This window comes from Carcharhinus amblyrhynchos, chromosome 6 (genome assembly GCF_965287045.1).
Source record: "Carcharhinus amblyrhynchos chromosome 6, sCarAmb.v2.hapA, whole genome shotgun sequence".
NCBI lineage: Eukaryota > Metazoa > Chordata > Chondrichthyes > Carcharhiniformes > Carcharhinidae > Carcharhinus > Carcharhinus amblyrhynchos.
In genome coordinates this window covers 90,958,723-90,985,839 of record NC_137329.1, presented here as the reverse complement: position 1 = coordinate 90,985,839, position 27,117 = coordinate 90,958,723, and the positions used below count along the sequence as shown (strand labels likewise).

The window sequence follows — 27,117 nt, the reverse complement described above, 5'->3', positions numbered from 1 at the left end:
GACAACTCAATTTAGTCTTGAGGGTAAAGAATGGTTTCGTTTCCTTGGAACCTGATTTATTCATCCATCCTATAAATATTTTGACCCTGACTTTGGACAGAAGTGAATCTCAAATGGTTTAGTTCCTGATCTGCTTCACTGAAACTGGCAATGTGTCCAAATATTTAATGCCATGGTGATTTATTGTGGTACTGGAGACTTTCTTGCAAGGGTAGGTAGCTAAGACTATCCGCATTCGCTATGTGTGTTCTAGGTCAATGCTTGAAGCCATATTCATGGGCGCACACAGTTAACACTCATTGTTGAATTCTTGCTGAGGAAATCGGCAGGATAGCCTTGTCCTCTTCAAAAAGACCCATGAGTGCTTTGTGGTCAGAAATGATGGTAAAATGTCTACCATCTAAGTACTGATGGAATTTCTTGACTATTAATAGTTCTTCCTTCTCAGTTTGTGAGTGTCCTTTTTTGGCCTCCGAGAGGGTTCATGACACATATCCCTTCAGACTTTCAGAGCTGTCATCCATCTCATGGGACGATACCAACACCAATATCATATGGAGAGGCATGCAGGTTAATCTCAGTTCTTTAGATTGGTCGAAGTGTACGAACAGGTTTGAGGAATGCAGCAATTACTTTGCTCAGTTGAAAGCTTTCTCCTGGAGAGCTTTGAAAGACCAACAATCTCTTCCTGCCTCCATGGCAATGGGAACTTCAACAGGGCGACTGTCCATTGGGTGACCAAGTGAGGGTCACTTCCTGTCTCCCCAGATATGAGTAGACCATCAGGTAAATCCTGGCACCCTCTCAGCAAATGAAGGAAGAATATGCAAGGGGCCAATACGGTCTGTAATTTTAGTTAAAAAATTTCCATAGTAGTTTACCATCCCCAAAAATGATTTGAGTTCAGTTGTGTTTGAGGGATAGGTGCCTCCTTTATTGGCTTGAGCTTGTCTTCTACAGGGCATAATTCTTGTGCCCTAGGTAGGTCACCTCAGTGGCTTAAAAGGTGCACTTCTCTTCCTTGAGGTGAATTCCTGCCTCCTAAAATCTCTTTAACACCACTTTTAAGTTTGCAAGATGCTCAGCTTTTATCAATCCCGTTATAAGGACATCATCAAGGTGTACTGCAACCTGTGGTTGCCCCTGTAGTGGACTCTCCACTGTCCTTCGGAATATTATATGTATTTATTATGACATACCTCCAGAAGGGTCATCTCATTCAAATTGCTGCTGAGTGTCACTTATATCCAGCTTTGTGCAAGATTGACCTCTTGCCAGCTTTGCATATAGGTCTTCAATTCTCAGGGTTGGATATTTATCCATATCAGCAGCCTGATTAACTGTTAGCTTATAACTGTCACAAATGTGGATGGTCTTGTCCAGTTTCAATATGGGGACTATAGGTGCTGCCCATTTTGAGACCTGAACTGGCTGGATAATGTCTAGTTCTTCAACCTGTTGAACTCAGTATCCACTTCTCTCATGAAGCATATGGTACTGGTCTCGTCCTGAAGAGTCAGCCAATCACCTCTAGATCCACAAAATCACATGTACATAGCCCTTTCATTTTGTCTAACTCATTACAGAAGATGCTCTTGTATTTTCTTATTAGTTCAGGCAGTCTCTCTTCCCGTACTAAAAAAATCTCAGCCCAATTCAACTTGATTTCTCTAAGCCAATCACAGCTAGGAAAGCTTGGTCCTTTGCCCATTCCTATTATCAAGGAGAACTGGGTGGACTGTTGTCTATAGCTTAGGTATCATGATGAGGTATCATTGTGGTGTCTTATATTTTTATTGCTTCTCCCATGAAAGTTTTCGACTTGGTAGAAGTACTTTTCAAGTTCAACAGTTGGACTCCCTGCCTTATGGCTGATACCCCTGTGCCCACTTCCATTTTAAGAGGCTTCCTGTTTGCCTGGACCATTACAGTAATAGGACATGCCTGTTTTAGATTAAACAGAGAGTGTATACCAGAATCACCAGGGCTGGGCTCTTCTACATCTTGGTTCATTGATTACTTGATGATCTTGACTTAGCTCTGCACTACTTTATCAAATTTTCACTTTTTTGACAATACAAACAATATTCAGAAGTGTGGTTACACTCACATTGGTAACATTCCACTTCCTCTTTAAGCATTACTGACGGATTCCCTATTCTGTTTTATTTTATTGGTGGCTTAAATTGTTTCCCGCTTTGCTGCTGGTTCAATGGTTTTGATGCCACTTGCTGACTGCAGGTTCCTGCCCTAACTGGTGAAAAGCGCCATTTTGTCTGCTCTGTAGCGCCTGTACACTTTTTTTTAGTACTTTCCACGGCCAGCACTATCTTCATTTTTCATTTAAAATTTATGTCGATCTCTGCAAGCAATCTATGCTATATAGCGCTGTTGTTCAAGGCACAGAATAATCTACTCCATAACGTGTCATTTAGAGTGGCTCCAAAATCACGATATCCCAACAATTGCTTTAGTTTAGCATTGTAAATTACAACTGATTCATCTGGGGCTCTTGCCCTGGAATTAAATTTGAATCTCTGGAGTATGACTGATGGTCTAGTTTATAATTGAGCATACACTAAATTCACTAACTAAACGATTTGGAGTTGGGCATGTTTGGCTGTAATAAGCCAAACTGCGAATAAGGTTATTGATCTGAGCTCCACAAACATTTAGGAGAATTGCTTTGCATTTCACCTTCTCCCCTATTTTGTTTGTTTGGAAATAGTTCCCAAGGTGCTCAATATATTGACTCATTCCTTCATGGAGGAGACAAATGAGACTATTCACCCAAACAGAGGCATTCGGGTGAGTATTTTCTCTTTAAACATAGATTAAAACAGGCTACTCACAGGTGTTAGGCCAGAGGCAGTGTCAGGAAATTTATCCTCATTGCCCGATCTAAAGATGCACTTTCAAGAACTTAATTAGTAAACACAAAAGGTATTTATTAATAAGAAATGCACAGCAGCCACATGGGCTGCAGCTTGCTCCTATGAGCCTTTCTCATCATGGGGTGAGTCCTGATTAGTCACCCAGGCCAGGTGACACTTACTCTGCTATGTTGCCCTTAAAGGAGCAATCATCATACCTATGCTCAATTAACAAGTTGAATCTGGGATCTCTCCAACTGCATAGTTAACATGAGAAACGAAATACATGAGATACCCCATTATGAACTTGGCATGCTATTAGTCTCTGAGCTTTTAGATGATCTACTACCTCAAAATAAATATATGTAAAATTTTGTCAATAAACCACTGTGTAAGCCTAAGTTTGTTTTCAAAGAGTTCACAAATCCTTTATATGTTCTCTCCTGTTCACTAGATTCTCCAGGTCACAAGCCAGCTGAGAAGCTGAAAAAACAAGTCGATACAGTGGTTTGACAGTACTGACCTGAAGCAACAAACAAAAGGCTCCATGTGGAATTTAAATAAAAAAAAACTGATTATTTTGAATGTGCCAAGGCTATTGCTAAGATAATGGGATGGGATGTTTCATGTTTTAAGCATTTGGTATGACAATATCATGCACAATAATTTACAGACTATCATTTTATTTATTTTTGTGTTTCTGTTTCAAGATTTAACTGCAGGCAATGGAATAATGAGTTATTGGTCTATGTCACACCTAGGGTAGCTTATGACATGAAACTGTCAAGTTCAATTTGACTTAATAACCAGCAGATGAAGCTGATTTCCACTAAGTGGATTCTTCATTAAGTAGTGTATCTTCAATTTGGTCCTACTTCTGGATCAACAGTAGAACAAAACATCAGAAATAACATTTGATCTTAACTTTAAAAAAAGTAAGAATATTGAAGTAAGTTACATTAGTTAGAACAAACATAAAACAAAATCATTGTATAGTAATTCAGCCGTATGCCTTTTCCATCACCAACACCCTTTATTGTGAGCCAGAGAAAAATGCTGCTCCCGCAGCTTATAGTCAGGTAATCTTCATCGTGGGGCCGATAACTCCGCTCCGGGTAAAGTTACAGGCTTAAAAATCTCTGCTGGCTACTTCCCATTGGGCAAGCCTCCACTCAATCAGTAAGGCAGTTCATATTCCTCAAAGCCCACAGATAGATCAATTGATGATGCCCTGTGGTCTTTGTCACCGTCATAACACATTGAATGTAGGAGTCGGATTGTAGAATACAGAAATTGAGTGAAGAAATGGAAGGCAGGGGTGGAAAATTGGTTTCAAGTTTTTGTGTTGATCTAGAATTATTTTTTAAGCATTTTCTTTCTTCATGCAGTGTCAACATTATTCAAATTTCAAGCGTAGCTTTATCACTGCAACAGGGTTTATTGCATGGTTATTATTTTTTATTTGGTCAGCTCAGAAAGTCCATTATTCCTTGTCCATAAAAGGGTGAATTGAAAAATAATTACCACAGATTAACTTAATTTTCAAATGAACTTTAAATTGGGAATAGTAATTAGCACATCAACAGACATAATTCATTTGCAATTATCCCAATATAGATGGAACTTGGCATGTCATGTGTTGGTAATGCTGTTAGCTTGAGACAATGGCCAAGAATGTCTGTAGTGTGGTATATTTTCATTTACTATCCCTTACAAAATTACATCTGAAGATTTCAACTGGTATTGAATTCAAGATGAGAACAGACCAATTAAATATATTGAAACCAAGAGATAAGCTTGCTAAGAATGAAGCAGCAGTTCTTCTGTATATATTCTGAGAGCTTAACTAGGTGTTTGTCAAATTCACTTGTAGACGTCCAATCACTTTGAGTGGGCATCTACTATTATCATGAACATGAAACCCATAAACGGGCCTGCAAAATCGACGTGCAGTCAAGTCCATGGTCTACCTGGCCATTCCCACAAATGCAGCAGGGCTGCGAGTGGCACCTTCTGCCCTAGTTGGCATTTCTGGCACCGACCTATCAATGCCACTATACCTGCATCCAAGCCTAGCCTTCTGACATAGCTCCTGGCCAGCATCTTCATCTTACACACTCCTGGGTGCCCATGATATAATTTGGCCAGTATGGCCTGATGGCCCTGACATGGGACTATGAACCATGGCCCCCATAGCAGTATCCTGTCTTCTATGGTAATCTGTTCTCTTTTGGTCCAATAGGGGTGAAATTGCGGTTGGACTGGTTTTTCCATTTCTCCTGTTAGTACTAGATGTTTTACTTTTGCTAATACTGGGTCCTTTTGTGTCCACAGCCATATGTTGTGCGCGGCCACCGAGACGGTATCTAGAAAGTTCAGCATCATCATCGTTTCTTCTACTCTGGGTACCAAGAGGTACCTGGTAATGGTAGACACTTGCCATCTGAGTTCCCGGCTGGTGCGCCAGCTGATACTGGTATGCTGCCAGTAATAATGGACCAGTGCTAGATCCGGGTTGATGCTATTGGTGGCACCATTTTGTCGTCTTTGAGAAAACCCAGCAACGGTTTATGATCATTGACGATCGCGAATTTTCACCCATATAGGTACTGGTGGAATTTCATTACTGCAAAAATTACGGCCAGTCCTTCTTTTTTGATCTGGGTGTACTTCCGTTCCACTATTGCTAGGGTCCCGAAGGCATATGCTATAGATCGTTCCTCTCCGTTGTGCCATCTATGAGCCAGAACTGCACCAACGCCATATGGGAGATGAGTCGCAACTGAGCACCAACTCTTTCCTAAGGTCTTAAGGCGCTAAAACATTTGCTGAGGAGAGCTGTTGTTTGATTTTCTTAAAGGCCAGGTCTTGGAGGGCAGATCATTCCCAAGCTTGCCCCTTTTTAGGTAGCTGATGTAGGGGATCTAAGATTGAGGCCCTGTTTTGTATGAATTTTCCCCGTAACTCCTGGACTGTAGTGGGGATCGGGACATCTTTGATTGCCTGCACCCAGTCTGACTTATTGACTTTGTAACTCAGATAGGTTACAAACACAGCTCTCCCCCTTTAAGCACACACTCACTGCTGAAAACCTTCTAAGGACTTCCTCCAGGTTCTGCAGGTGTTCTGCCCTTGTTTTCCCAGTGATGGAGGACATCGTCCAGGTAAATGGTGTCCTGTGGTAACCCTTGCAGTATGTTCTCTATCGTTCTCTGAAATATTGCACAGGTTGATGATACCCCAAAAGTTAATCTTGAATATTGAAAAAGGCCCTTCAGTGCATTCATTGTGGAAACGTTTTGTGAATGTTCATCCAGCTTCAGCTGTAGGTAAACGTAACTCATGTCTAGTTTAGAGAATAAGGGTCCACCTGCCAGCTTTGCACATAGATCCTCAATCCGGGGAATTGGGTACTTATCAAGTTGTGGGCAGCGATTTATTGTCTGTTTAAAATCTCCACAAAGATGTATCAGCCATCTGGCTTCAGAATAGGCACCACAGATGATGCCCATTCCACAAACTGGATCGGTTTTATAATGCCTTCACGCTACAATCTTTTGATTTCCATGTCCACCTTTCCCTTAATGCGAATGGTACTGGCTAGGCCCTGCAAACTTTTGGGACTGCCGCTGGATCGACATGTAGTGTCGCTTTTACTTCTTTAATTGTTCCTCGCCCTTCTTGAAAAACCTCTGGGTATTTACACAGGACTTTCACTCAGGCGATCAACTTCTAACTGACAAATGTTTACCCAGTACAGTTGGATTTTCTTCAGCCAATTTCGTCCCAATAGGCTCGATCCCAAAACTTCTACTACCGTCAATGATAGCCTAACCAATTGCTTTCCACATGCAACAGGCACATGGGTTGTGCCCAACACTCTCAGTGGTTCCCCTACATAAGTCCTCAGTCTTGCCAAAGTCTCAGTTATGGATATGGGTTGGGGTCCAGTGAATTTTGTTGAACACAGTTTCTCCTACCATGGGTACGGTTGCACCTGTGTCAATCTCCATTAATATTAGATGTCCATTTAGTCTTACGGATAATTTAATAGGTTTGATTTGGTCATTGCTAAGCAAAGTAGTTGTTCCTTGTCGAAGGGTAAGTGGAGCTTCCAGGGTGTGCATTCTCCTGTACCCTGGCCTACATGTGCTTTTCCGAAATGTCAATTTTGGAAATTTATTTTTCTTCTCTGACTCCGGATGCTGGCAATAGTTGTAATATCTTGCCGGGCAGAATTCTGCAGGGGCTGCTGTCTACCTAGTCCTAATTTGGCTTAGTTTAGGAGTAGGTTTGTGGGCAGACCTGGATTCACTTGTATCCAAGGGCAGCTATGTAGTTGCCTGCCCCGCAGTGATGGTCCCATAACTAATCATAACCACTTACACTGGTTTGGGCTCCATCGGAATAACTTATGTGCTACACTTGCCGCTTTTTCCAAGGACAAAGCCAGCTGTAATGCTTGCTTGCAGTCCAACAGGGCCTCCGCCAACAGACATTTTTGTATGGTCATATTATTGATTCCACACACCAATCAGTCTTAGAGCATCTCATTTAATGTCAATCCAAATTTGCAAGCCTTTGTTCATCTCGTCAGGAAACTAGTGACTGACTCCCCCATCTCTCAGAATGCTGTAGTAAAACCGGTACCTTCGCAGGATCAGAGATGACTTGGGGTCATAATATTCTTTTACTAAGTCCGTCAATTCCTGGAAGGTTTTTGTGTCTGGTGCCTATGGAAAGTTAAACTGTGCATAACAGTGAAAGCTTAAGTAAGTTTATTTATTAGTCACAAGTAGGTTTACATTAATACTGCAATGAAGTTACTGTGAAAATCTCCTAGTCACCATTCCAGTGCCTGTTCAAGTACATTGAGGGAGAATTTAGCATGGCCAATTCACCCAACCTGCATATCTTTGGACTGGGGAGGAAACTGAAGCATTTGGAGGAAACCCATGTAGACACAGGGAGAATGTGCAAACTCCACATAGACAGTGACCCAAGCCTGGAATCGAATCCAGATCCCTGGCGTTGTGCGGCAGCAGTGCTGACAGTCCACGAACGGTCAGCAAAATAACCCATTGTTTTTCATCTGAGACTATGTCATTAGCTTTGAAGCAATAACTCATCCATTCCACATATTGGACCCAGTCTTCTACGGCAGGGTCAAAAGAATCCAATTTCCCAAAAGAGACATGTTTGCCAGCAATGCTTGCCCCCAACGTGTAGCGGCTGATAGCAAACTAGTTCCTTCAGGTTGTTCCTTTTTCCTCATCGTCACTGTAGTAAGTCTGCGGAAGAAGAAGTCCTTCACCAAAATCCCTTTATTTACAACGCTAACAGCAGTACACAGGTGCAATCAGTTCGTCATCTATCACCAGGGCTGTCAGAGGAACTGACGCTCACGGTTAAACATTGAAACATAGAACAGTACAGCACAGTACAGGCCCTTCGGCCCTCAATGTTGTGCCTAGCTTTGTCCAAAACTAAGATCAAGCTATCCCATTCCCTATCATTCTGGTGCGCTCCATGTGCTTATCCAATAACCTTGTTAAGTACAAGGCAAGGACTCCCTGATTGGCCCATCAGTTAGATCCTTAATCAGGGAGGTCATATAGAACAAAGAACAAAGAACAAAGAACAACCCAGCACGGGAAACAGGCCCTTCGGCCCAACGAGCCCGCGCCGCCGCATCGCCCTATACCTATTCTACCCTGCATGTCTACGAATGGGACCCTACTCAGTCAGATTCAGGGAAGAAATAGTGTCAATTTGGTGGAAACCAATTAGCCTAAAAGCACATTTTGGGGTGTGGGAGGAAACCGGAGCGCCCGGAGGAAACCCACGCAACCACAGGGAGAATGCGCAAACTCCCACAGACACAGGCCCAAATCCATGTATCTGCACAGCTATATACTAACAGGCCAACCTCAATGGCTTGATTGAAGTCATTACAGATACCCTGGGTCACGTATGGAGCACCTATTAATTGTTCCTCTGACATTTCTGGGAGCCATTTGCTCATTATTGTTGTTTCAACATTGTCTGCTGCTCCACTGGTCGGAGCTGTAAAAGATGCTTTCATTCCCATTCTGTCTGTCTTTATCCTTCCATTATATGCTTGCATCCTGTGTCTGGGCTATTTATGACTCTTCCATTCTTTGTGCCACTAGAAAATGCCTCACTTTGTTCCATGAATGCTCAAAGCAATTATTATTTCCCAAAGAATGATCTTAAAACAGCAAACATTTGATACAACAGAATTCCTTCTACAAGAACTGAACACCACTTAAGTCCAATCACCGGTCCAAGATTTATCAAATGAAAATCCAAATAATTATATACTGGTACCAATCAGGGATATTCAGCTTAAATGTTGTCGATCTTTCACACAATGTATAAAAATTATATATTTTTCTAAGGGATGACCATCAGTTTTCTGAAATCCGTAAAATTCTGACCATGCCTGATAGACATTTACCCAATCATCTTTCTGTCAGATTACTCCAGGAAGTCTAATTGAAGGTCCAGACCTCCAAACTGCTTTAGTTTTCATAAATACCACATGACCTCTCTTCCACTCTGCTGTAGAAATACATGACTTCAGAACAATACTGCTTTTTGGAGCTCCAAGACTTTTCTGGCTTGACTGGATGACTGATTGAAACTGTACCTTGTCCCAACACAGAGATGTTTATAGGAGATATTCCTCTCACAACCAATGTCTAATCAACCCTTAAGGGCGGACTCAAAACGTTGGCTCTATTCTCTCTTTACAGGTGCCGTCAGAACTACCAAGCTTTTTCAGCATTTTCTGTTTTTGTTTCTCTTTAAATATCCTTTTTTCCTTGAATGGAAGGCTCAATGATTGCCAAATTCAGAAATAGCCCAGGCAGGATGCCTTTATTAAAGCTACAGTGATTTGCTTTGGGCAGCACAGTGGCTAGCACTGCTGCCTCATAGCACCAAGGACCCGTTTGATTCTGACCTTGGGTGAATGTCTGTGCAGAGTCTGCATGTTCTCCCCGTATCTACGTGGGTTTCCTCTGGGTGATCCGGTTTTCTCCCACGGTGTGAAAGATGTACAGATTAGGTAGATTGGCCGTGCAAAACTGGCCCTTTGTGTGTAAAGATGTATATGTTTGTTGGATTAGCCATGATAAATGTGCAGAGTTATGGAGATAGGGCAGAAGGGAGGGCCTGGACTCTTTCAGAGAGTTGGTGCAGAACCGATAGTCCAAATGGCCGCTTTCTGCATTGCAGGGAGTCTATGTCAAAATTACTGGATTTTTATAGTTAAACACCTACAACAGAATTAGGTGCTTAATTATGGATCTGGTCAAGTTGGGAATCTTTTGGGGGAAATATTTTGTAAGACTATTTTTGATGGTGTTAATAACCCTTTAACTTCCATTTTTTTAATCCTAAAAGTATTATTGGACTTCTTTCTGCTGAGATCAGTGTTTTTCTTCTTGTCATAGAATACAAAAAAGATTGTGGCCCATTAGCAAGGTTTCCCTCTGAGATTTAGTTTGCTCAGTAAATAACATCCGCTATGGTCATATAGGAGACAGTGGCCCTGCTCCAGCTGCTTTTCTCCCCCAAGTTGCTTGCTTATGTCATCCCACGGCGACTTAACTACTAACTGGCTCAAAGTGGGAGTTGCAGCTCCACTGGGGAAGAAATCCTGACTCCAAAAACTGCTGCCAGTCTAATGGTCAGCAGCTGTCTAGTTCCAGCAGTGGCACCAGCAGCTGTGGCCACTGTTGAGACAATAGGATTCCCAAAGGTGAAATGCCTTGGACCAAGACTTTAATTTTGGGCTTCAGTTGGAGCCAGGCTGGCAAAATGCCAGCTTTATTTGCCAATCTTCACCTTCAGGTAACCATCCTCTGCCATTATGTTCTATTCCAGAAAGCCTAATGACAAAGGATAGAACTGGAAGTGATATTAAATATTTTTATAAAGTTTTTATTTACAGGGATACATGTTAAAAAATGTGTACCTCCTACCACAACAACCCCAGTTTTTGATTGCATTTAGAGATTTACAAGTGAATTGCCAGTTGTTTCCCACCACCCACATACAATTAATATAAAGTTTACACAAATTTCATCTCTTTTTGTCTTGAACTATAATACATTTTGTCATTTAATCTTTCCTGCTGCCATCATATCGACGACTTCCTATTTTATTCTTTTTTTCTTTTCCACGTTTTCATGTTTCCCTGTTGCTTTAAATCCAAATGTCCAGTATTCCTTCAAATAGGGTCCAGATAAAGGCTGGGATAAAGACACTTTACCTGAATGCACGAAGCATTCAGAACAAAGTGAATGAGCTGGTGGCCCAGATCAGCACAAATGGATATGATCTGGTGGCCATTACGGAAACGTGGTTGCAGGGTGACAGGGACTGGGAACTGAATGTCCAGGGGTATCAAGTGTTTAGGAAGGATAGACGGGAGGAAAAAGGGGGTGGGGTAGCTCTGCTGATTAAGGATAATATGAGGGCGGTAGTAAGGGAAGATATAGGCTCCAAAGAGCAGAACGTGGAATCATTGTGGGTGGAGATAAGGAACAGTAAGGGGAGGAAGATGCTGGTGGGTGTAGTCTATAGGCCCCCAAATGATAACTTGGAGGTGGGGCGGGCTATAAACAAGCAAATAAATGATGCGTGCAGAAATAGAATGGCGATAATTATGGGGGATTTCAATCTACATATTGATTGGTTGACCCATGTCGGATGCGGTGGGCTTGAGGAAGAGTTCTTGGAATGCTGCTGGGATAGTTTCCTTGAACAGTGTGTGACGGAACCAATGAGGGAGTGAGCTATCTTAGATCTGGTGTTGTGTAACGGGGCAGGTAGAATTAGGGATCTTGTTGTGAGGGATCCTCTTGGGACGAGCGATCATTGTATGGTTGAGTTTTTGATGCAGATGGAGGATGAGAAAGTAGGGTCCCGAACCTGTGTCCTCTGTTTGAACAGAGGGGAGTACGATAGGATGAGACAGGAATTGGCACATGTAGATTGGGGGCACAGATTGGTCAGTAGGACTGCTGAGGAACAGTGGAGGATCTTTAAGGAGACCTTTTTCGGTGCTCAGCAGAAATATATTCCAATGGTAAAGAAGGAACGTAGTAGAAGGGATAATCAACCGTGGTTATCGAAGGAAATGAAGGCAAGTATTAAATTCAAAGCTGATGCGTTTAGAGTGGCTAAAAGTAGTGGGCGAGTAGAAGATTGGGAGAGGTTTAAAAATCAACAAAGATTGACTAAGAAGTTGATAAAGAAAGGAAGGATAGACTATGAAGCTAAACTAGCACTAAATATAAAAAAGGACAGTAAGAGTTTTTACAAATATATAAAGAGGAGGATGCTGGCTAGAGTGAATGTTGGACCCTTAGAGGATGAGAGGGGGGATTTAGTGGTGGGAGATGAGGAAATGGCTGAGGCCTTAAATAAGTTTTTTGCCTCGGTCTTCATGGAGGAGGACGCGAATAGTTTGCCGGATATTAAAGATAGAAGGATGGTAGGAGTTGAGGGCCTGAATGTGATTACTGTCACTAGACAGGTAGTGCTTGATCGACTAGTGGGACTGATGGTGGACAAGTCTCCAGGACCGGATGGAATGCATCCCAGGGTTCTGAAGGAAATGGCAGAGGTGATAGTGGATGCCTTAGTGATTATTTACCAAACTTCGCTGGATTCGGGGGAAGTGCCGGAAGATTGGAAAACGGCTAATGTTACGCTGCTGTTTAAAAAATGTAGCAGGCAAAAGGCAGGGAATTATAGGCCGGTTAGTTTAACGTCTGTTGTTGGAAAAATGCTTGAGTCCGTCATCAAAGAAGACGTAGCGAGGCACCTTGAGAAGAATTGTTTGATAGAGCAGACGCAGCATGGATTTGTTAAGGGGAAGTCGTGTTTGACAAATTTATCGAAATTCTATGAGGATGTGACTGGTGCGGTAGACAGAGGGGAACCAGTGGATGTAGTGTTTCTCGATTTTCAGACGGCGTTTGATAAGGTGCTGCACAAAAGGTTGCTTTAGAAGGTTAGGGGACATGGAGTTGGGGGTAAGGTGTTAGCGTGGATAGAGGATTGGTTGTCTAATAGGAGGCAGAGAGTAGGTAGCAATGGGTGCTATTCTGATTGGCGGTTGGTAACTAGTGGGGTGCCGCAGGGATCGGTGCTGGGGCCTCTGCTATTTACCATTTATATAGATGATCTGGAGGAGGGGGCTGAGTGTAGGGTGACGAAATTTGCTGATGACACAAAGATGAGTGGAAAGGCAAATTGTGTGGAGGGTGTGGAAAGTCTGCAGAGAGATCTAGATCGGCTGAGCGAGTGGGCGAGGACCTGGCAGATGGAGTACAATGTTAGCAAGTGTGAGGTTATCCACTTTGGCAGGAATAATAGTAGGAGGGATTACTATTTAAAGGGCGAAAAGCTGCAGCATGCTACGGTGCAGAGGGACCTGGGGGTCCTTGTGCATGAGTCGCAAAAACCCAGTCTGCAGGTGCAGCAGGTGATCAAGAAGGTGAATGGTATGCTGGCCTTTATAGCGAGGGGGATAGAATATAAAAGCAGCAACTGTACAGGGTATTGGTGAGGCCGCAGCTGGAGTACTGTGTGCAGTTTTGGTCGCTGCACTTGAGCAAGGATATTTTGGCCTTGGAGGGAGTGCAGAGGAGGTTCACTAGGCTGATACCAGAGATGAGGGGGTTGGACTATGAAGAGAGACTAAATAGACTGGGTCTGTATTCATTGGAGTTTAGAAGGATGAGGGGGGAATCTCAGAGACGTATAAGATAATGAAGGGGATGGATAGGGTTGAGGTAGAGAGATTCTTCCCACTCAGAAAGGACAACAGGACTAGAGGGCACAGCCTCAAGATAAGGGGGGGCGCAGTTTTGAACGGAGTTGAGGAGGAACTTCTTCACTCAAAGGGTGGTGAATCTCTGGAATTCTCTGCCCGTTGAAGTGGTGGAGGCTACCTTGCTAAATATATTTAAGACACGGGTAGATAGGTTTTTGGTAGGCAAGGGAATTAAGGGTTATGGGGAGAAAGCGGGAAAGTGGAACTGAGCCACTTCAGATCAGCCATGATCTTATTGAATGGCGGGGCAGGCTCAAGGGGCTAGATGGCCTACTCCTGCTCCTACTTCTTATATTCTTATGTTCAGTTCTGATGGGATATTACAACACAGACATATGAATTTATGAGGCTGTAATGTCCCCCACTCAGGCCACATCCCTTGGCACTACCTCTGGCATACTGTGCAAAACTGACAGTGCCCAACTGGCACTGCCACTGTGCAGATGGACGCTGCCAGTGTACCAGGTGGGCAGAGCCAGGTGGGCATGTCCCCAACCACGCAGGGGGCGTCCGAGTCCCCCGGCTTGGCCATCATACCTGGTGTCTGCTGATGGAGACCAGTGGTAATTCTCATTGGGTTCGCATCCCACCCAAGGATCAGATGATCCTGGGAGTTGGAAGAATCCAGCATTGAACAGGCTAAGTATATATAAATGCTACTTTAGATATGCTAATCGACCCCTCGCCCTTTCTGGGCGAGATCCAGTTTGCACCTATAGCAAGGGATTGGAATGATTGCAAACTGTTTGCCACCAGTTGCAAAACCCATTTTTAGGTCTGCATGCAATTTTCTGGAATTGACACAACTTGCATCAGGTGCAGTGAGGCCAGAAAACCACCTCCATCATTTCTACTGAAATACCAGCGCCTGTTAATGCATGCTTGATTGTATGTTGGTTCTGAATTTTCCTGTTACAGTAAAAGTTTTGAAAAAATGAAATAATTTCCATTGCTTCTTTTTTTGGGTTGTTTGGGATTTGTTTCTTTTCAGGTTATTGGCCGCTTGAGGGTTTGTAACGGAAGGAACATTTATTAACGTCATAAAACCTTGTAGACTCCTTGGAGTCTTCACTTTGTTGCTTCAAAACCCCATCACAACTATTCTGTTGGTTCAAACTGTTTCAGCTTTCCCCTACAGGTGGCTGCAATCTGCCCTGTGCAGCTGCAACCGGTCAAAGCACAGTCCGGCAACTGAGTACAGCAGCCTAATTCAGGGAGTACTCTTCACGTTCAGCCAAAATAGTACTCCAATCCCAAAAAAAAAAGGATAAACACAGAGCAATTCCCTTGCCACTCAAAGCTGAACACCTTCCTTATGCAAGTGTGCACTTCAAGGAATTCTGCCTACTTTGATGCACAGTATCAAATTATCGACACTTGATCAGTAAGACCACCAAGCCTACAGCACAAAAAACTATCACCATTATTCAACCCTGAGCTCACTCAGCTCTCGTAATTACATAACCAAGCCGAGCTAATCAAGTCACCAACATAAACCTAAAAACGAGTGACTTATGTACTTCATATATTCCAGTGTGAGATGTTTCAGCCAATAAGCAGCAAGGGAGCCAGGGCTCGTCAGCTTGCAGGTATAGTGACCATGACTGGCAGAGATCTGCAAAGGTGAGTGAAACATTTAAGAAGTCCAAGAGGGTAGAAAGAAGCATCATACTGTCTTGAAAAATTTGATAAGTTAACTCTGTTTATCACTCCACAGATGCTGCCAGACCTGCTGAATTTTTCCAACACTTCTTGCTTTTATGAGAATGGTTCTGGAGATTTGAGACTTCACTTATGTGAACAGATTGCTGAAGTTAGCAATGTTCTTCTCAGAAAAGGCTGATAGGATATTTGATAAAATTGTTCAAAATTATGAGAAATTTGGAATTAAAGGACAAGTGTTTACGTTGGTGGAAGGGTCGAATCAAAAGATACCAATTTCAAAGAATTAGCAAAATAACCAGAAGTGACATGAAAAACACTTTTTTAAAGGCAGTGAGTGGTAAGCATCTAACATGCACTGTCTGAGTGTGTAATGGAGGCAGATTCAATATTGGCTTTTGTAATAAGTCCTCAGAGGCAGGTATCCCTTCACCAAAATCCCTTTATTTACAAGTCTGACAGCTGCATACAGAGTGCTTTCAGTTCACAGTCTACACTAGGAGTCCCAGAGGAACTGACACTCCTGGTTAAGAACAAAGCAAGAGGCTCCTTAATTAGTCCATCAATTTGGCCCTTAATCAGGAAATTCATATTCCAACAGGCCAACTCAATTGCCTGGTTAAAATTGTTACACTCCTGATGAATCCCTGTGGCCTAATCGCATTATGAGTCTTTTTCTCCATTTCCATGCCGGGTCCAGATCCTCCAATTTGGCCTTTGACGTTAGAGGGGTGAATCGGCTTGGCACCTATCTCTTCTGCAGCAAGTGCTAGAAGGCAGATTCGTCCTCTTCCTCCATCAGTAGGGGAGCAACCGCTGCTTCATCCGCTGTGTCCATTTCGAAGTCCGAGATTCTCACCAGGGTTGCTGGAGAGGTGGGGCTGATTCGTCTGAGAGGATTCTCCTCAGCCCTAGGCCAAGCGGGTTGAATTGGCTTGGGAAGGGAGGCGAATTTGAGCCCGTACCTGGTCCAGGTCTTTTCTTAAGACGACCTCGCTCATGCATATCTGGTCCCAGTCCTGTCCTGAATCGACCGTTCCCAGTAGTCATGTGGGCCCATTTGAGAAGTTCCTACCCAGGCATTCTCACCAGCATCGAAGTGCCTCTCTTGGCGAGTGTTGTTGTGACCCCTGCATTGCGATGTTTTTCCACCATCCCCCCAGGTTTGGAAATAGCAGTCTCAGCCTGGTGCAGAGTTGTCAATCAGGCCCCTGCTAAAACCCAGGAGTTTATAGCGCTGGTTCCTGTCCATTTTGCCATCTGTGTGCCAGAACTGCATCAATACCATATGGAGACATGTCACAAGTGAGCACCAACTCCTTCCTGGGGTCATAATGCGCTAAAACATTTACTGAGGAGAGTTGTTTATTTTCCTTGAAGGCCCAGTCTTGGTGGGCAAATCATTTCTAGGCTTGCCCCTTTTTCAATAATTGATGTAGAAGATCCAAGGTAAAGGCATTGTTTTGTAAAAACTTCCCATAATATGTCACCAGCCCTTAAAACTACCATAACTCCTGAATTATGGTGGAGGTCGGTGCATCTTTTATTGCCTGCACGCGATCTTCCAGAGGATGTAGGCCAAACTTATTGACATTAACCCAGACAGGATACTTGCGGTGCTAATAAGACACATTTTTCCCCCTTTTAAGCACACGCCCATTGCTGAAAATCTTCAAAGGACTTCCTTCAGGTACTGCAGGTGTTCTATCCTTGTTTTTCTGGTGATGAGGACATCATCCAAGTAAATGGCAACCTGTGGTAATCCTTGTGGTATGTTCTCCATTGTTCTCTGAAATACCACGTAGGCTGACAATACCTTGAAGGGTAATCTTGTATACTGAAAAAAGGCTCTTCAGTGTGTTGATTGTGGAGAATTCTTGTGAATCTTCATCCAGCTTCAGCTGTAGGTATGACTTGTTTAGAGAATAACAGTCCTCCTGCCAGCTTTGTGTATAGATCCTCAATCCAAGGAATTGGGTATTTATCAAGTTGCAAGTACAGATTTATTTGTCTGTTTAAAATCGCCACAAAAATGAACCGAGCCACCCGGCTTCAGAATAGGCACCATGGGTGCAGCCCATTCCACAAATTAGACTGGTGTTATTATGCCTTTATGCTCCAAGCTTTTGATTTCCATGTCGACCTTTTCCCTTAATGTGAATGGTACCACCTGGGCCTTGCAGAATTTTGAGACTGCCTCCGGATCGTTATACAACGTAACTTTTGCTCCTTTAATTGTTCCTAGCCCTTCTCAAAACATTTCTGGGTATTTGCATAGGACTTCAGTCAGGTGATCATTTTCTACCTGGAAAATGTTTACCCAGTCTAATTGGATCTCCTTCAGCTAATTTTGTCCCAATAGGCTTGGTCCTGAATTTTCCACTACCATCAATGTTAGCCTAACCAGTTGCTTTCCATACACAACAGGCACATTTGTTGTGCCCAACGTTCTCAGTGGTTCCTTGTGTAAGTCCTCAGTCTTACTAAGTTCTCAATTAGGGATAAGGTTTGGACTCCAGTGCAAATTCTGTTGAACACTGCTTCCCCTACCATGGCTATGGCTGTGCCTCTGTCGACCTCCATTCATATTGGATGTCTGTGTTCAGCCTTATGGATAATTTAATAGCTTCTCATTTGGTCATTGCTATGCTAAGTAGTTGTTCCTCGTCGAAGAATAAGTGGAGCTTTCAGGGTGTGCATTCTCCTGTACCCCGGCCTATGTGTCCTTGACCAAACCGTCAGTTTTGGAACTTTGTTTTTCTTCTCTGAAGATTGGCAACAGTTGCAGTAGCTTGCTGGGCAGGAATGTGCGGGAACTTCTGTTTGTCTAGTCCTAATTCAGCCTTGTTTAGGAGTGGTTCTGAGATTGGGTCTGGGTTATCTAGTATCCAAATCCTTCCTGAGATCAGCTATACAGTTGCTTGCCCCACAGTGGTAGTCCCATATTTCAGTTGCACTGATGTGGGCATCTACCTCCATCAGAATAGCCTATAACTTATGTGCTCCACTTGCTGCTTTTTCCAAGGACAAAGCCAGATGTAATGCTTGTTTGCAGTCCAGCTCGGTCTTCACCAACAAACATTTTTGTGAGGTCATATTATTGATTCCACATGTCAAATGGTCTAGGAGCATCTCATTTTACGTCAAACCAAATTCACAAGTCTATGCTCATCACCTTAACCTCATCAGGGACTGACTCCCCCATCTCTCAGAATGCTGAGTAAAACTGGTATTTTCGCAGGATCAGGGGTGGCTTAGAGTCATAGTACTCTTTTACCCTTTTACTAAGTCCATTAATTCCCGAAAGCTTTTTGTGTCCGGCGCCTCTTGAAAAGTTAAATTGTGCAAAACAGTGAAAGCTGATGGCTGTCAAGCACTCTGCAGAATTGCCCATTGCCTTTCATCTGGGACTATGTTGTTAGATCTGAGGAAATACTTCATCCTTTCTGCATATTGGGCCCAATCTTCCATGGCAGAGTCAAAAAAATCCAATTTCCCAAACAGGGGCATACCTGCCAGGCAATGGCTTACCCTTGATGCGTAGCAGTTGACAGTAAGCAAGTTCCTTCAGGTTGTTCCTTTTTCCTCTTACCACTGTACTAAGTCCTCAGAGGCAGAAGTCAGTTCACCAAAATTTATTTACAAGTCTGACAGAGTGCTTTCAGTTAGCATTCCACACTAGGAGTTGCAGAGGAACTGACACTCCTGGTTAAGTACAAAGCGAGAGGGTCCCTGATTGGTCCATCAGCTTGGCTCTTAATCAAGGCGTTCATATTCTAACAGGCCATCCTCAATTGCCTGATTAAAGTTGTTGAAGCTTTCAAAAAGAGATCGGAGAGTTAACTGAAGAGAAACAGTTTGCAGGGACACACGTACGCCTGCATTATAATTAAAGGGTTTATAACATGAAAGTAAGCAGGGATTAAAGGAAATCTAGGTTATTGCTTAGCAACTGGGAACAATCTACGACAGAAGGGTTCTGGATGTTTTGTTTCAAAATTGTCCAATAACATAAGTAAATAAATCAATGGTTTGACAGATACAGGCACAAATCATTCATTGTTGGTGACTGGTAACACAAATTGTGCAACAGAAAGTTCTTGAAGGAATAAGTATTAATAAAGGATATTAATGGAAAGGGATTAACTTGTTTCTTTTGCCTGAAGTTAATTTAAGGAGCTGTTTCGTAAGTTGAATTTTTCTAATGTGAATTATTCTTAAATCACCTATTGGAGGAAGAGATTTCATTCTAGACAATGATTTGGCTTGTGGAGACAATAATGTAATGGCAACTGTATTGCAGCAAATAGTTGATCATGTTGATCTTAACAAACATTTAAAAACTACTATGGACAAGAATCTGACATTTATTGCAGATAACAAGCAATTGAAGGAAAATCTGATTAATGTAGGAAACCAATTTTTACATATGAAAGGAATTTGTTAATGAGAAAAGAAAATTCCTAGAAACTGTTTAGAATCAAACATAGAAAGCGGAAGACTTGACTGAAGACTTGAACTGTCTCAATAACTGATTTGTAAAAAATCCATACTGGAGCCTCTGCTGTTTGTGATATTTATAAATGGCTTGGATGAAAATGTAGATGGATGAGTTAGTAAGTTTGCAGATGACACAAAGATAGGTGGAGTTTTGGATAGTGTAGAAGGTTGTCAAAGAAGACAGCAGGGTGTAGATCAGTTGCAGATATGGACGGAGAAAAGGCAGATGGAGTTTGATCCCAGCAAATGTGAGATGCTGCATTTGGGAGATTAAATGTTAAGGCGAAGTATACAGTTAATAGCAGGACCCTGAACAACATTGATGTAAAGAAAGATATTGGGGTTCAAGTCCATAGCTCCCTGAAAATGGCCACACAAGTAGATAAGGTGGTAAAAAAGATGTATGGCATGCTTGCCTTTATTGGTTGGGGTATCAAATACAAAATTTGATTTGATTTGAATTATTGTCACATGTATTAGCATATAGTGATATACAGAGCATACTGTTCATAGAGAAGGAAATGAGCCAGTGCAGAATGTAGTGTTACAGTCATAGATAGAGTGATAAGAAAAATCAACTTAATGCAAGGTACGTCCTTTCAAAAGTCTGACAGCAGCAGGGAAGAAGCTGTTCTTGAGTCGGTTGGTATGTGACTTCAGACTTTTGTATTTTTTTCCGACGGAAGAAGGTGGAAGAGAGAATGCCTGGAGTGCTTAATTATGCTGGCTGCTTTGCCAAGACAGCGGGAAGTGTAGACAGAGTCAATGGATGGGAAGCTGGTTTGTGTGATGGATTGGGCTATATTCATGACCTTTTGTCGTTTCTTGCTGTCTTGGGTAGAGCAGGAGCAATATCAAGCTGTGATACAACCAGAAAGAATGCTTTCTATGGTGCATCTGTAAAAGTTGATGACAGTCATAGCTGACATTCCAAATTTCCTTAGTCTTCTGAGAAAGTAGAGGCGTTGACCAGCTTTCTTAACTATAGTGTTGGCATGGGGAGACCGGAACAAGTTGATGGTAATCTGGACACCTAAAAACTTGAAGTTCTCGACCCTTCCTACTTCGTCCCCGTTGACGTAGACAGGGGCATGTTCTCCTCTATGTACGATGTCATGTTGCAGCTTCATAAAACTTCAGTTAGCCACAATAGAGTATTGCGTTCAAATCCGATTGTCACATTACAGTAAGGATACGGAGGCTTGGGAAAGGATGCAAAAAGAGATTTACCAATATGTTGCCTAAATTAGAAGGTTACAGGCTATATGAAGAGGCTGGACTAATTAGAGTTGTTTTCTCTGGAGTGCGAAGCTGAGGGGAGACCTGTTAGAAATCTATAAAAATGTGAGAGGAATAGGTAGCACTGACAGTCAGAATCTTTTCCCCAGAGTTGAAAAGTCTAATACTAGGAGGCATGCACTTAAGGTGAGGGGTGGGGAGGGGGGATTCAAAGGAGATGTGAGGGGCAAGTTTTTTTTAAATTTTACACAGGGAGTGGTAGATATCTGGAACATGTTGCCAGGGGTAATGGTGCAGACAGACACAATAAGGACACTTAAGGGGCTTTTTTAAATAAGCACATGAATATGCAAGGATTAAAAGGATATGGACCAAGGGCAGGCAGAAGGCATTAGTTTATCATATTTGGTACAACATTGTGGGTCGAAGGATCTGTTCCTGTGCTGTACTATTCTATGTTCAATGTTCAAACAGCAAAGATTGTGCTTCGGTTAAAACGTGATGAGTTTCAAGCATCAAAACTGTCCTTTTAATGGAATAACGAAATTAGTGGTAACTCAATTAAAAACTAAAACTAGTAAACTGTTAGAACTTTGGTTGCAAAACAATGAGACTCTTGAATTTGGAATCAAACTAGAGGAAATGGAAGGGAGGATGGGTGATATGGAGTGTCACAATCCTAAAGCTGTTCATGTGAATAAAAACTCATTCTTGCAGTCAGGCAAAAATACAAACCAAGTAATATTACTAATGTATGGACAATAACAAAACAACTGAAGAGCCTGCAAAATTGGAAATTACGAATTGCCAACAAGAACTGAAATTGAAAAATGACCTTTCTAGGTCAATAACCAGAGACATTAATTTAGAAGTGCTTGTCAGTAATACTATACAAGATATAGTAGTTGTAATGCAGGCAAGTGAGCTGTTTGCAAAAGATCATTCAAAATCTACTGAGAACTGGACTGAGATAGTTCATAAATTGTGCAAAAGCCAGAAGGATTACAATAATATTCAAACTATGTGTAGTTTTGAAATAAAAGAAGTTTATTTGTATGATGTAATAACTTATGACATCATACATAATTACATAATAACTTAACGATGATGGTAAGTGTAAGTGAAGTAGATGCAACACCATTGTAAGAAAATCTTCATGGTTGTGAAGGTTTCTTTCTTTCAAAGTTGAAGTCTCTGGAAAGCAAGGTTGATTTAAGTAATCTATATTTGTATTTTGAACGTTAAAAACAATGTATAGATTTAGATGAATTTAATTCTGTGCTTCTGAGTAAGAAAGGATGAAAACCTGATTTAGATTCATATTAAAAACAAAGGTGTTGGGAAGTTTTGGTCTAATTTGAAACTGTGCCTGCTTTTGTAAAAAGAGTTTATGATTTGAAAACAAACATGTGTAAATAAAGACTAAGTTGTTCCGTAGCAACCAGGGGTCATTTTTAGTTGGAAATAATTTTCTGAATTTAGTTTTAAGCTAGATTCAAGGGAGTTGGAAGCAGGTAGCTAGAAGGGAAGCATCTCACCGACACTGCCAGAAGCAGAGAGGCAGAGCAATGGAGTAAGATATAGAAAGCACATCCCAGAAGCTAAAGAGCCTATAGTTCTCGAAACCAAGGAATTAAAGTGCAGATTCAGTGGATTGACCATTCAAAATTGCCTCTTAGTGTCTCAAGGTGTACTGGTTAGGGGATTAGCAGGTTAAATATGTGGAGTTACAGGGATAGAACCTGGGTCAGATGCTTTGTTGAGGAATTGATGTACAGTCAGTGGGCCAAATGGCCTGCTTCTGCACTGTAGCGATTCTATGATAATTGTATGACAAATAAGTTCCAGGAAGACTTAAGTCAATGGGACAAAAGGAACTGGAAATTGAATAAGGTGCCATCATTGAAGTTAAAGGGCAGAGAGAGGCCTCCAGTTAAAGACAGAGCTGAAAGGTGCAGACTTGCTGAAGTTGGCTAGCAAGAAGCAGAATTCTGAAATTATCCTAAGGTTGGTAACCTATGAAGCAGTGGTATTCTGTTAACACGGCTGGGTATCTGAAAGATTGTGTGGACATTGAACGAATGAAGAGATTAATTAAGAGACAAAAAATAGAGTATGAGAGTTAAATTGCAAGTAACATAAAAGCAGACATAAGTAAAATTGCAAGTAACATAAATGCTTCTATCAGGAAAAAAAAGGAAAATATTAGAGAAGACAAATGTAGTCCAAAACAGAACAATTTATAATAGGGAACAACAGAATGTCAGAGCAATTAAACAACAAATTTAGCTCTCTTCATAGAGGAAGACATAAATAAGTTCCCAGGTATGCTAAGGAATCAAGGGTCTACTGAAAAAGGATAAACTGAAGGATATTAGTATTATGTAAAATAATGTTGGAAAATTAATGGAACTGAAAACTGATACATCTCCAGGGCCTGTTAATCTACATCCCAGGCTACTAAAGGAGGTGGCCATAGATACTTGAATAGTCCCAGCAGAAAGAAGGTGGCAAATGTAACCCTACTATTTAAAAAAGGAGGAAGGGAAAAAACAGGGAATTATAGATTGGTTAGCCTAATGTCTGTAATATGAAAGATGCAGTTTTATTATAAAGGATGTGATAAAAAGACACTTAGAAAATATCAATAAGTTTTGACAAAGTCAACATGGATTTATGAAGGGAAAATCATGTTTGATGAGCCTATTGGAGATTTTTTGAGGATGTAAGTAATTGAATAGATAATGGTGAACAAATGTATGTGATGTATTTGGATTTACAGAAAACTTTTGATGAAATCCCACATAAGAGGTTAGTGTGCAAAATTAAAGTGCATGGGATTTGAGGTAATACTTGGCATGGACTAAGAACTGGTTAGCAGACAAGAAACAAAGGGGAGGAATAAATGGGTCTTTTTCAAAGTGATAGGCAGTGACTTGTGAGGTCCCATAGGAATCAGTGCTTGGACCACAACTATTTACAATACACATCAATGATTTGAATGAGGGAGCCAAAAGTAACATTTCCAAGTTTTCTAATTACATGAAACTTGGTGGGAATGTCAGTGGTGAGGAGGATGTTAGGAGGCTTCAAGGTGATTTAGTCAAGTTGAGTGAGTGGGAAAATACATGGCAGATTCAGTATAATGTGAATAAATGTGATGTTACCCACTTTGGATGGAGAAACAAAGTGGCTAATATTACCCCATGAATCCCATGCACTTTAATTTTACATACTAATTTCTTATGTGGGACTTTATGAAATGCTTTCTGAAAATCCAACTGCACACATCCACTGGGTCACCCTTTACCGTTCTATTAGTTACATTCACAAAAAACTCCAATTGGCACTATTTAAATGGTGATAGATTGGGAAATGTTGATATTAATACCTAATACTAAGTATCCTAGTGCAACATGTATTGAAAGTAAGCATGCAAGTACACCAAACTGGCAAATAATATGTTGGCCTTCATTGCAAAAGGACTTGATAACAGGAGCAAAAAGCTGTACAAGGCCAGGGTGAGATCACACCTTGAATATAGTGTGCAGTTTTGGTCTTCTTATCAAAGAAAAGATATACTTGCCATAGAGGAAGTGCAGCAAAGGTTTATTAGACTGATCCTGGCATGGCAGGATTGTCAAATGAGGAGAAACTGGGTTAGAAGAATGAGAAGGGCTCTAACTGAAATGTATAAAAACAGACTGGATGCAGAGATTTTATTTCCTCAAGCAGGAAGGTCTAGAACAAGGAAGTCATGGTCTTAAGGTGCGGGGTAGACCATTTAGGACTGAGATAATGAGAAAAGCCTTCACTTAAAAGAGTGGTGAACCTATGCACTATAAGCGTCTGGCAGAGAAATTGGTAATACAGGACTGGGTAAAGTACCACCCACTATGATGTAAAAGTCACACATGACCTGAGTCTAGAGGGAAGTCTCATACAAGACATAAAATCTATCAGTGAAGCCTCTTCTACTTTTTTTCTAAAGTTTGAGATTCTGCACAAGAAATTTGGGCGGATTCTCACTAAAAATGACTAATAGTCATAATGGTGAGAATAATGGAGAGATCCACATCAGTCCCTCAGACGTAGTCTATACGACAATCCTTCCACACTCAGTCACTTTTTTGGTATGTTGGGAGTTATATAACCAGTACCAGGGATGGAGGTGGGGCTTAAATACGCCAGTGAGCCAGGCTTCAGAGCACTTGGGTGCTGTTTCACAATGGTGCCCCAATCTCACAATGCTCTGGGAGAGCCCCACTCTCCCCCCATGGACATCAAAACACACCCCGTCCTCGATGGCATGTTACCCCACCTCCTCCCCAAAATGGGCCACTGATATCAGGCTCTCTCTCATGGGTTCCCCTGCCTGACCACTGACATGCCCCCACATCATGACCCCCAGACATACACTCCCATCATTGTCTCTGACATGACACCCACTGGCCTCCCCATCATAGACCCCTGCATAACCCCTGCATACCCTCACTCAGGCCCTACCCCCTTGGCACTGCCCTGGCACATTGGAGATGTCCAACCAGCACTGCCAGAGTGCCTGGTGGCCACTGCCGGGGTGCTGGGTTGGACTGCCAGGGCGTCTGGTGTGCACCGCATGGTGTCCAGCGGCATCGATAGCTGAATGCTGCCTGGTGGGCACTACGCAGCATTCCCCTGACATCATGGGTGCTTTAATGATCTCCAAGCCCTCCCCAGGATGGCCACTGCACCAGGAAACCAGTAGTGATTCTTGCTATTCTGGTGCCACGCCTAAAGGTTGCAGAATCCCGTGTGCTGGGATTTGAACAAGCTATGCCTACTTAAATGTAATTTTAAATATGCTAGTCAGCTTCATGCTCTTTCTGGGCATGATCCAGTTTAAGCCATTAGAAAGGGGCTAGGAGGATTATAAACTGTTTGGCGTTGGACGCAAAACTGATTTTTAATCCCATGTTATATTCTCTGGGATCGGGACAATATGCACCAGACGCAACAAGTTCAGAGAATTGCCCCCCACATAGCCAAAAAATTAAAGAGGGTGGGGCAGACTGCTTCTCATTTTGTAGAATAATGCACACAGCTAATAATGTTGAAAAGGCATCATTCTGAATTTTTGTAAGAGGGATGCCACTTGGTTCCATTCCAAAGACTGCTGTAATGGGAGAAGGTTCAATGTTACTACTAAACATGTGTGTGATGTAAAAAATGTTATCTCAAACAAAGCCAATTTAGGACACAAATAGTACTTATGAATTACTGAGGCAGTATGATAGCTATCACAGGTTGGATCAAAATTTGGATAAATCTTAGATAATTTAACTTTGAGTAGATAGATAGAATGTAAGATTTTAAATTGTAACAAGCCATGTCTAGCACATACAGATGACAATTGAACTCAAGAGAAAATAGACTTCTTGTTATCTTCTATTAAGTCTGAATAAAAATCTTGCTCCTAATTGGTGACACTAATTGGGAAAAAGTAAGGACACATATATAAGAATCGATTTCCACCTGTATTGGGGGACTATATGGAAGGGAACAGTCATCTGCATTTAGGTTATGCTGAGTTTTGCATATAAACTTATTTTAAAGACAGGCTAACTCCAGCTTCTTCCTTTGCCAAATGGATATTCATTGCAATAATACCTAACATGTTAAAACATTCACTCTCTCCACCACCGATGCAAAGTGGCAGCACAGTGTACCATTTACAAGATGCACTTTACCTTCCACATTTGCAGCCACTATCTAGAATAACAAGAGCAGCAGATGCATAGGAACAACACCATCTCTAAGTTTTCCAAGCCACATAGCATCCTGGCTTGGAAGTATATTTTTGTTTCTGGAACTCGCTTCCCAGGTGTACTGTGGGTATACCATACCACATGGAGTGCAGTAGTTCAAGGAGGCAGTTCATTACCACCTTCTCAAGGGCAATTAGTGATGGCCTACCCTGTGATACCC

At 42.0% G+C, this 27,117-nt stretch overlaps 1 protein-coding gene across 1 annotated transcript in view; it reads right to left on the bottom strand.

Moving 5' to 3' along the window:
- The window catches only part of cacna1c (calcium channel, voltage-dependent, L type, alpha 1C subunit), a 1,035,639-nt gene that overhangs the window by 482,397 nt on the left and 526,125 nt on the right, over positions 1-27,117 (bottom strand). The window lies entirely within an intron of this gene.